Genomic DNA, 11,280 nt, shown 5'->3' on the forward strand with positions numbered 1-11,280 from the left:
AGAATTTTCTAGCAAAGGGGTGGTAACTTCCAGGTCATCCTCATAGCTTTTGTAAATTGTCATGGTGCTGGTGGGAGTGTCTTATGCTAATGAGCAATGAGGGCATCTATGGATTGCTTTGGTAGCCATCTGCTGGTTCCTACCAGTTTCTTCACTTTATCCTGTTTAGACCAGATCCTGTTTTGGTCAGCAAGGTTGTGCCTGTCTCCTACCTCAAAAGGTTACTCAAAAAGATAAATTAAGGGGCTCAGAAATACAAGTGCACACACTTCTTTCAATTCATGAACTTTCTTAGTGGAACTATGAAAGATGAATTGGCAACTTACGTATTTTGGACTAATTTATATAACCACAAAAAACCCTCCAGCATCATAAACGTGTCCTGGCATAATGCAATGGCATGCTATCCATCCCGTAAAATCTCATGGTAGTGACTCAGAAACGTGGGGGTAAAAGAGAAGCTATGGAGTTTAGGTTGTTTGTTTATTTATTAAAGCTGGGTAATAGGCTTTTTATGTCATCCAGGACAATTTTGCAATCTCTTATGGATGTATTATTTATTGTAACTTATGGGGGAAACTCATGATGAGACTCACATTCCCTAGAAAATTTTCACATTCCCTAGAAAATTATTGCCCAGACTAAATAAGAAGTCAGTATAAATGCATATAAAATACTCATTTAATGTTGTTTGTAGTGCTGCAGACCATTTAACATGGCATAATTTAATCCAAAAGAAATTATAATTAATCAGTCAGTTTGCTCTGAAATATACTTGGCTGTTCTCTTATGCTTTTTATGTCTTTGTAAATTTCATACTTAAAAAAGGTTAATTAGTTGGTTTTTTGAAAGATTTAAAAATGGTTAATTAGTTGGTTTTTTGAAAGATAGAAATCTGTACCTGCAGAAAACAAAATAATGGCCTATTAAGTCATATTTAATTTACTAATCATGAAGTTGTAAATTTTAATCAACATTCATTTAAGCAACATTTCATAATAAATACCAGGTATGGGTCAGTTCTGAGGGTTAAAAATAACATTCATCTCTTTGAAGAACTCACAGTCTGGGATGGGAGGTGAGAGGAAACACATAGACAATGTGTTATGTTTATGACAGATGTATAGAGAGCTAAGGGTGTTTAAGGGGGAAGCTGGTTCTGTTGGGTACATAGTCTGCAGAGAATACAGAGGGCTAAGTGTGGTGGTGAATCTTTCACAGAAGTGACATCTAAGCCTGGAAGAAGAGTAGGAATTTATTTTCCATGTGAAAACTCAAAAAGATATTTCGAGTAGAGCGTTCAGCATGAGCAATAGCAGCTCATCATAAAGACTTGACTTCTGGAAAAGTAAGATAAGAATGAAGTGGATGAATCCAGTCTTCGTAAGAATCACCATGGGTGTTGGTTCAAAATGAAGGTTTCCAGGCCCTTGTCCCTATACATTCTGATTCGGTAGGTTTGTCCTGGGGCCCAAGAATTTGTATTACCAACAAATACCTTGGTATGGTCAGGCAGTGGGTGTAGTGAGGAGAGTCATCCTGGGTATGACAAGGACCAGGTATAATCAGGTGTGTAAGCTAATGAAGAGAAGGCACCAGGCTCACTGAATGCAGAAACTGTGGGTCTCACGTACATTGGTGGTTTTCCTATTCACTGGCAGATAACTGTTGCTGTTTCCCAGGCTGATCTTGACATCCTGGTCTCAAGTGATCCTCCCACCTCAGCGTTCTAAAGTGCTAGGATTACAGACATGAGCTACTGCACCCAGCCAATTGGAGGCCTTGCCCCAGCAGGTGGGGAAGGAAATGCCAGCCAAGTTCCCACCACATGCAGAAACCTGAGAGGGTGAACCCTATCCATCAACACCTGGAGACCTTTTCCTGACTCTGGGACCCACGACAGACAGAGTAGCCCCTGCATGGGTGACTCCCTGATTCCCACGAGGCCCCAGGGCTGCCGTGGCTCCTGCTGCTCCACATATTGTGGGGCACCTTGATAGCCGAGGTTGCCTTAAGTTACCTCCAGCTTTGTTTCTGTCACCTGCAAATCAAAGAGCCCAGCCTAAAATCCTCTGTAGCCTTCTTATTTCCCCCACGGTGAGTACATTCTTTAGAGATAGGATATAAACTTTGAAATGACCATTTTCTTTTAAAATGAATGATAAACCATTGTTCATTAGGCATGTGGCCACTCTCTACCCTCTCACAAGCCTTGCCAGAGATGCCATCCTCCACTTCCACTGGGCACCTGGAGCCTGAACCTGGAATCTTCCAAGACCCCAGATCAGCCTCTGCTGACAGTTCTCTTGTAAAGATACTGAGGATAGGATTACAGGTGGTGGCTCACGCCTGTAATCCCAACACTTTGGGAGGCTGAGGCGGGTGGATCACTTGAGCTCATGAGTTCAAGACCAGCCTGGGCAACATGGCAAAACTCTGTCTCTACAAAAAATACAAAACAATACAAAAATAAGCTGGATGTGGTTGTGTGCACCTGTAGTCCCAGCTACTCAGGAGACTGAGGTGGGAGGATGGCTTGAGCCTGAGAGGTGAAGGTTGCATTGAGCCGAGATTACACCACTGCACTCCAGCCTGGGTGACAGAGCCAGACCTAGTCTCGAAAAAAGAAAAAAGATACTGAGGATGAGTCAGTCATGACAGAATCCTGGTGAAATACTAAGAGAGGGAGATGTTGTTTAATGAAATAAATGGAGGCCAGGTACGGTGACTCATGCCTATAATCCTGGCAGCTTGGGAGGCTGAGGTGGGAAAATCACTTGAGGCCAGGAGTTTGAGACCAGCCTGGGCAACATAATGAGACCCTTATCTCTACAAAAAAATAAAAAATGTAGCTGGGCATGGTGGTGCACACTTGTAGTCTCAGCTGCTTGGGAGGCTGAGGTGTGAGGATCACTTGGGCCTGAGAGGTTGTAGCTGCAGTGAGCTGTGATCATGCCACTGCACTCCAGCCTGGGCAACAGAGCAAGACCCTGCCTCAAAAAGAAAAAAAAAGAGAAAATAGAAGAAAAGAAATAAATGGTGGTAGATTCAGTCAAAAATGACCTGTTTTCTCTGCAGAGGCAGTCACACTTCTGAAGATGACTTCGTGGACTGGAGACCAATTGCAGGGCACCCTTGGGAGCCATGAGCTGGACGGGACAGGGCAACATGATGTAAAGAGTCTGGGCCACTTACGTTACCATTGGGGGAGAGTCTTCCCCTGATTCAGGAATACATGGATTGGAATGGGGCAGCTGGCCCCAAAGAAAATCTGTGAAATGTTAAGACATTGCTAATTCAGTTATTGAAATCCAGGGCTGTTAGTTTATGCCCTTGTTGAGGTCTTTCAGGGCTCTGTCCCTGCCCACCTGGACTGACCAAACACAAACGGGTGGAGGACCTTTTAGTGGACAGAGTTCCTGTGACCTTTGTAGGTGGGATCAAACTTTCCCTGCTGCCAAAGGAAGCTTGGACTCAGGAGAAAGAGCCTCACCCATGGGTGTGGACACAGGTCTTCTGCTGCAGTGTGCCCCACCATTACTACCTGACATGCTTGTGGGCACAGAATGGGTAATGACATGGCACTGCTTTAGCTTCTAGGCTTCTTGCAGGGCCAGCCAGGGATTGGGATGGTCAGAGCTCATGAATGATCTCCTCTGGCTGCAATCAGCATTTTCCACTGGCCCAAATGTACTGTACAAATAATAACTCTTTTTTTTTTTTTTTTGAGACAGAGTCTCACTCTGTCACCCAGGCTGGAGTGCAGTGGTACGATCTCGGCTCACTGCAACCTCTGCCTCCCAGGTTTAAGCGATTCTTCTGCCTCAGCCTCCCAAGTAGCTGGGACTACAGGCGTGCACCATCACGCCTGGCTATTTTTTGTATTTTTAGTAGAGATGGGGTTTCACCATATTGGCCAGGCTGGTCTCGAATTCCTGACCTTGTGATCCTCCCACCTCAGCCTCCCAAAGTGCTGGGATTACAGGCGTGAGCCACCGTGCCTGGCCACTTTCTATTTTTGCAGTGAGCAGATCAAAATCAGAGAGCGCTGTCTTTCTACGATGTGGCTCCCAACCCACTGATGGCCTGTCCTGGATGCCAGGCACTTGTTTGGGTTGGAAGCGGACTGCTCCACAGCTGCAGGCTTTTTTGTGGTTAGCTGTGGCCCACAGGATACTGGCAGCTGGAGGCAGAGCAGTGGTGCCTTTTGAAGCCATGGAAGACCTGCTGATTGCCAGCAAAATGTCTTCCCAGCCAGTTGTTCCTGGAGCCGCTGTGCAGGGCTCTGGAGATGGTGTGTGAATGCTTGAGACACGGCCTAAGTCTCTTTGAATCTCTCTGGGAGATTCTGATATATGCTGCCCCAATTATTATAGCAAAGAGCCAACATACTTGGAGGAGAAAAAAAAAGCTAGTCAAAAGATTTTCTGCTCAGGTTGAATATCTTAAAGTCAGTGTAATCGATTAGACTGATTATACTAGTTGATCAAGCAGCCACTCCTCTGAAGTTACAAAGAGAATTTGGCAAGACTTAATAAATATTTGAACAGGTTCGAGTTTTTACTTGAGGTTGTCATACACATTCTCCACAAAGAACAGAAAAGTGAGCCCCAGATTTTCATTTCATGGAGCTATGATGGCTTCACCTCAAAGATAGACACAGTCACTCAAAGATGTATCAAAATCCTGTCACTCCCAAGTGACCAATGCCAAAAACGCCATAGAGAAAGTAAAACAACTTCAGGAGGAAATCATGGATGGTCTGGGTGAAAACACTTATTTTTAGGAAAGACAAGTTGCTTTCCCAAGAAGCTTCTGGATGGAAGGAAAGAGCATGGAACTGAAGGTACAGGAAAAAAATTCCTGACAACTCAAACACATGAACGAAATAATTTGTAAATGATAAAGCCTGTTAAAATATCCAAAACTGCACTAAATATAAGTTTGCCTTCTGTCTTTAGAATAGATTACATGGATGATGGTGATTTGAAATTAGACCCCCCACCCCAAAAAAAAAAAAAAAAATGGAGATCACCTAGACTGACAGAAGTCTATTTGAAGAAACTCATTGACGCTGTTCACTTAAAAAGGCTTAAAGGAGAAAAACAAGGACAAATACATGTGCAAATATCATGTATTTTTTAATTTTTTATTATTTAAGTTCTGAAGTACATGTGCAGAATGTGCAGTTTTGTTACATAGGTAATTTTCCAAGGCTTAATTATTCTGTTTAGGAGGTTCTTTGTTAGACATTTCTAATTTTTATGCAATCAAAAAAGTCTTAATTTATGGAAAAAAATTTGCATGACCTAAATTGCCAGTCGGCAGCCTTGGCTGAACTGTCCCTTACAAGGGTGATAGCCATTTCTCCACACTGGCCATACTCTGCTTTTGGATTTCCTGCCTTTTCCTCATGCTCATACTGGAAAACGGCAGTATGTTGTACTCTGACATCCCATCCCTCACCATCACAAATGATTGGCCAAGTATAAGTACTGATCCGAGCTAGACCAGTGTAATTCTCTTTTCCTGGAATTTGGATTCAGGACCCAAATAAGCTGAGAGGGTTTGCTGGAGGCACTGGGCACATACGACATTTGAATTCCTCATTTACATATGGCTGTTTGGAGCCATCAGTGGGCCAGATGAGAAAGCAGATTCAACCTGCAGGTAGAAGCACAGTATTTTGGGGGGAAAAATTCTTAATTCTAAAACATGTCTGATCCAAGGGTTTCAGATAAGAATTGTGAATTTGTACTACCCCAGTTTTACAATTGGGTCAACTGAGGCTCAGAGAGGTTAAGCCACTGCAAAACTAGTACATGAGAGAGCTAAGGTTCGTTCAGACCCCATGCTCCTTTGGCATGACACTAGCTCCAAGAGGATTATTAATGAACTAGACACTGGCATTTGGATTCAGGACCCAAATAAGCTGAGAGAGTTTGATGGAGTCACTGGACACATATGATATTTGAATTCAGGGGCCAAGGTTCCCATTTGCCTGTGGCTGTTTGGAGCCACCAATGGGCCAGATGAGAAATCAGATACAAACTGCAGGTAGAAGCAGGAGAAATGGAAGAGACTTCAAGGCCCCAGAGAAAAACAGAAGCTGGGTTGGCCTCTTAATAACATTTTTTTGCCTTCAGTTAAGGCTCTCAAAGGCCTGGGTCTCATAAGATTTATTTTATTAAATAATTATTCTAGCTACTTGGGAAGCTGAGGCAGGAGAATCGCTTGAACCCGGGAGGCAGAGGTTGCCGTGAGCTGAGATTGCGCCACTGCACTTCAGCCTGGTGACAGGGCGAGACTCCATCTCAAAAATAATTTTAAAAAAGAATAAAAATTCTTCTTCCTCCTCCTCCTCCTCTTCTTCTTCTTCTTCTTTTCTTCTTCCTTCTTTTTCTTCTCCTCCTCTTTCTTTTCTTCTTCCTCTTCTTTCTACTTCTCCTTCCTTCCCTCCCCCTCCCCCCTCCTCCTCCTTCTTCCTCCTCCTCCTCCCTCCTCCTCCTCCCTCCTCCTCCTCTTCCTTCTCCTCCTCCTTCTTCTTTTTGCTAATCATACAACCCTTGACTAAAGATCTACTTGCCATTAAAACAGAATTTTGTTATTCCCTATGACCATAGCAAACAGGCAGCTGATTTCTTGAATTGGGTGGGAATGAAGGTGGGGTCTGCTTGCCACTATGCAACACGACAAGTTTGAGTTATAATTCTTCAGTGAAGAGGTGAAACAAAACCCTGTTACTATAATCAGTTGGTCTGACTATCCAATTAGTATTTTTTATGTTTCTACTTAACACTTGTGAAATAACCATCTGCCTTTAAATAACTGCCACCTCCTGCCCGCCTCTCAGCTACATACTAATAGTAGCTGAATGTCCCTTTACAGTTTATGAGAGGACAGGATGAGTGACTTATGCCGCTGGACTCTGCAGTCCGTGATAGGATGGTATCACTTCCTCTGAGATATGACATCTCAGCCAGGTACAGCCCCCACACTGGGAAGGACCAGAATTTCCTGCCTTCCTCTCCTACCTTTCTGGACTGAACTAAAGCTTGTTCTATTATCCAAAGCCAAATTGATTGGATAAGATTCTGCCCACAGTGACAAACTATTGACTAGATTTTTTTTCTACATTTTTTTCCTCAATGGCTACTCAAAATTCTTTTAACCCTTCAATCTCAGCCAGGTTTCACATTGGTATTAACATGTGAAACCAATCCTGTATGAGGTACCAGTGCCAAATCCTCAGTGTCATGCCTAAACAAAGACATTTCCATTTTTACAAAGTATTCTCGGAGATGCAAAGTCACAACTTGAAGAAATGAATGATGGGATTTCGGGTATGATTTAGAAAAAGCACCGACTTTCCAACTTATTAAACTTTCCTCAAACTAATCTCCAACTTTTCTGTCTCTATAACTAGTACTTCAGTGGCCTTTCTGAAACTGCTCAATTCTAATGAGTTCTAAAGCAGAAAATAAGGTATGACTACTTGTTCTTCTTTTCTCATTTTTATTTTCATAGCATTTGAGGGTACAAATATAGTTGAGAATCATCCGGCCGGGCATGGTGGCTCATGCCTGTAATCCCAGCACTTTGGGAGGCCGAGGCGAGCGGATCACGAGGTCAGGAGATTGAGACCATCCTGGCTAACACGGTGAAACCCCGTCTCTACTAAAAATACAAAAAAATTAGCCGGGTGTGGTGGTGGGTGCCTGTAGTCCCAGCTACTTGGGAGGCTGAGGCAGGAGAATGGCGTGAACCCAGGAGGCGGAGCTTGCAGTGAGCCGAGATCACGCCACTGCACTCCAGCCTGGGAGACAGAGCGAGACTCCATCTCAAAAAAAAAAAAAAAAATCATCCTTAAATATTTAGTTCAAGGTTCAACATTGTAACTAGAAACTCACTATTGTGTACTTCAGCACTATTTAAAATAGCAAAAAACAAAAAAGAGAAATAACCTTGGTGCCCAGCAATAAGGGATTGGAAAATACATTATGATATAGTCAAAGAATAGAATCCCATTTAACATTGAAAAGCAAAACATCTGTTTATTTAATAAATAGATTTGGGACAATCAGGTAATCTTCTGGCAAGAAAAATTTGGACTCCTTTTCTCATACGTCACACTAGAATAAATATAATTCAAACTAATTCTAATTCAATCTGATTTAATCAAAGCTTCAGGTATAAAATATGAAATGATAATGATACTAAAAAGAAAACATGGGAGAATCCTTTTTCTACTCTCATATGGGGAAGGCAAGACTCAAAACTCACATGCCATATAAGATAGATCGATATAGTTGACTACACAAACACTTGATAGATTGATAAATTTAGCTATACAAACAAAAAAATTTTTGCATGACAAAAGTCAACACAGTGACAGTAGCTGGAGTGGGGGATGATCTTGTGAACTTTGAGGCCACTGTGATGACCTTGGCTCTTACTCCAGGAGATGAGAGTTGTTGGAAGCTTTGAGCAGATGTGATATGACTTAAACGTTAACAGGATCTGTGACTGCAGTGTGCAGAATAGACTACGGGGTGTGTGAGGAGATGATGGTGCTTAGCCCACTGCAGTGGCAGTGGAGGTGGAAGGAAGTGGTTGGATTTTGGGTGCCGTAAGGCACTGCTCCTGGCCATGCACCATTTTCTCTCATCCTCACTACCACCCTATGAGGTAGGTCCTTTATCCTATAGGGGAGGAAAGATTTTTTCCTCTACCCTCCTAGGTTCCGTGGCTGGGTCAATAAGATAGACTTACATCCAGCAGATCAATGGGAGAAAAAGTATACATGATTTTTTTTTTTTTTTTTTTTTGAGACAAGGTCTGGTTCTATCACCCAGGCTGGAGTACAGTGGCGCAATCTCGACTCACTGCAATCTCCGCCTCCCAGTGTCATAATCTCGACTCACTGAAACCTCCACAAACCATCCTCCCACCTCAGCCTCCCAAGTAGATGGGACTACAGGAACCTGCCACCATGCCTGGCTCATTTTTGTATTTTCTTGTAGAGATGGGGTTTCGCCATGTTGCCCAGGCTGGTCTCAAACTTGTGAGCTCAAGCTATCTGTCTGCGTCTGCCCTCTAAAGTGCTGGGATTATAGGCATGAGCCACTGCGCCTGGCCACAATTATTAATTTTTATTATTAGGTGTGTGGGGGCCTCACAGGAAACATGTGAATACCCCCAAATGTGCTGAGATTAGAGAGTGTGTATACTCTTTTAATAGGAGATGGGGAGGACAAATGTCAGCCACTTAAGGGAGACTAAGTGATTTTTAGGAAAGATGAATGGCTCTTGGAAGAATAAATGGGAGATATGATAATGCAGGGAAGAAAAGATGTCTTTTTTTATCCCTTGCTAGGTTCACGGCTGAGGCCCCTATAACAAAGGCAGATTAACAAGAGAAAAATATACAAATGTATTGAATATAAGTTTATGTGACATAGGGGCCTTCAGAAATGAAGACCCAAAGAAACAAGTAAACCTGTGTGTATTTTATGCTTGACTTGATGAAGTGGACAGTTGTGCAGAAGAAGTATAATTGGGCAAAGGAAATATAATCTAGTGGTAATAAACTGGGGGAAACTTAGGCCTGTCTGGTCAGATTCTTCTCTGTGTCCCTGTGTCTTCAGAAATAAGGACATTTCCTTTTCTCCAGGTATAGGGAGGCCACCCCTAGAATGAGGGTCTTATGACCTGCTTCAGAGGAAGGTCAGAGGATTCTTTTCTGACCTACCTCAGGGGAGATGGGTGGGAGAAAGTCAGAGAGTAACCTTCCTGCTTCTGCTGTTTTCTCAAAAGCCAAGCGTATTAATCAGTTTTCAGGCTGCTGATAAAGACATACCTGAGACTGGGAAGAAAAAGAGGTTTAATTGGACTTACAGTTTCACATAGCTGGGAAGGCCTCAGAATCATAGTGAAAGGTGAAAGGCACTTCTTACATGGTGGCATCAAGAGAAAATGAGGAAGAAGCAAAAGTGGAAACCCCTGATAAACCCATCTCATGAGACTCATTCACTATCATGAGAATAGCACGGGAAAGATCAGCCTCAATGATTGAATTACCTCCCCCAGGTTCCCTCCCACAACATGTGGGAATTCTGGGAGATTCAATTCAAGGTGAGATTTGGGTGGGGACACAGCCAAACCATATCATTCCACCCTTGGCCCCTCCAAATCTCATGTCCTCACATTTTGAAACCTATTATGCCTTCCCAACAGTCCCACAAAGTCTTATTTCAGCATTAACCCAAAAGTCACTGCCCAACGTCTCATCTGAGATATGGTAAGTCCCTTCTGCCCATGAGCCTATAAAATCAAAAGCAAGCTAGTTACTTCCTAGATGCAATGGGGGTAAATACAGCCATTCCAAATGCAAGAAATTGGCCAAAACAAAGGAGTTACAGGGCCCAAGCAAGTCCAAAATCCTGTGAGACAGTCAAATTTTAAGGTTCCAAAATTATCCCCTTTGACTCCAGGTCTCACATCCAGGTCACACTGATGCACAAGGTGGGTTCCCATGGTCTTGGGCAGCTCTGCCCCTGTGGCTCTGCAGGGTACAGCCTCCCTCCTATCTGCTTTCACAGGCTGGTGTTGAGTGTCTGTGGCTTTTCTAGGCACACAGTGGAAGCTGTCAGTGGATCTACCATTCTGGGGTCTGGAGGATGGTGGCCCTCTTCTCACAGCTCCACTAGGCAGTGCCCCAGTAGGGACTCTATGTGGGGGCTCCAACCCCACATTTCCCTTCCACACTGCCCTAGCAGAGGTTCTCCATGAGGGCTTAGTCCCTGCAGCAGACTTTTGCTTGGGCATCTGGGTGTTGCCATGCATCTTCTGAAATCTAGGCAGAGGTTCCCAAACCTCAATTCTTCTGTGCACCCACAGGCAAAACACCACTTGGAAGCTGCCAAGGCTTGGGGCTTCCACCCTCTGAAGCACCAGCCCAAGCTGTATGTTGGCCCCTTTCAGCCATGGCTGGGGGGGCTAGGACATAGGGCACCAAGTCCCTAGGCTGCACACAGCACGGGGACCCTGGTCCTGGCCCAGGAAACCATTTTTTCCTCCTGGGCTTCCAAACTTGTGATGGGGGTCGCTGCCGTGAAGGTCTCTGAGATGGCCTGGAGACATTTTCCCCATGGTCTTGGGTATTAACATTAGACTCCTTGCTACTTATGCAAATTTCTGCAGCCAGCTTACATTTCTCCCCAGAAAATGGGTTTTTCTTCTCTATCACATTGTCAGGCTGCAAATTTTCTGAACTTTTAT

This window comes from Pan troglodytes, chromosome 11, assembly GCF_028858775.2.
Source record: "Pan troglodytes isolate AG18354 chromosome 11, NHGRI_mPanTro3-v2.0_pri, whole genome shotgun sequence".
NCBI classification, from domain to species: Eukaryota; Metazoa; Chordata; class Mammalia; order Primates; family Hominidae; genus Pan; species Pan troglodytes.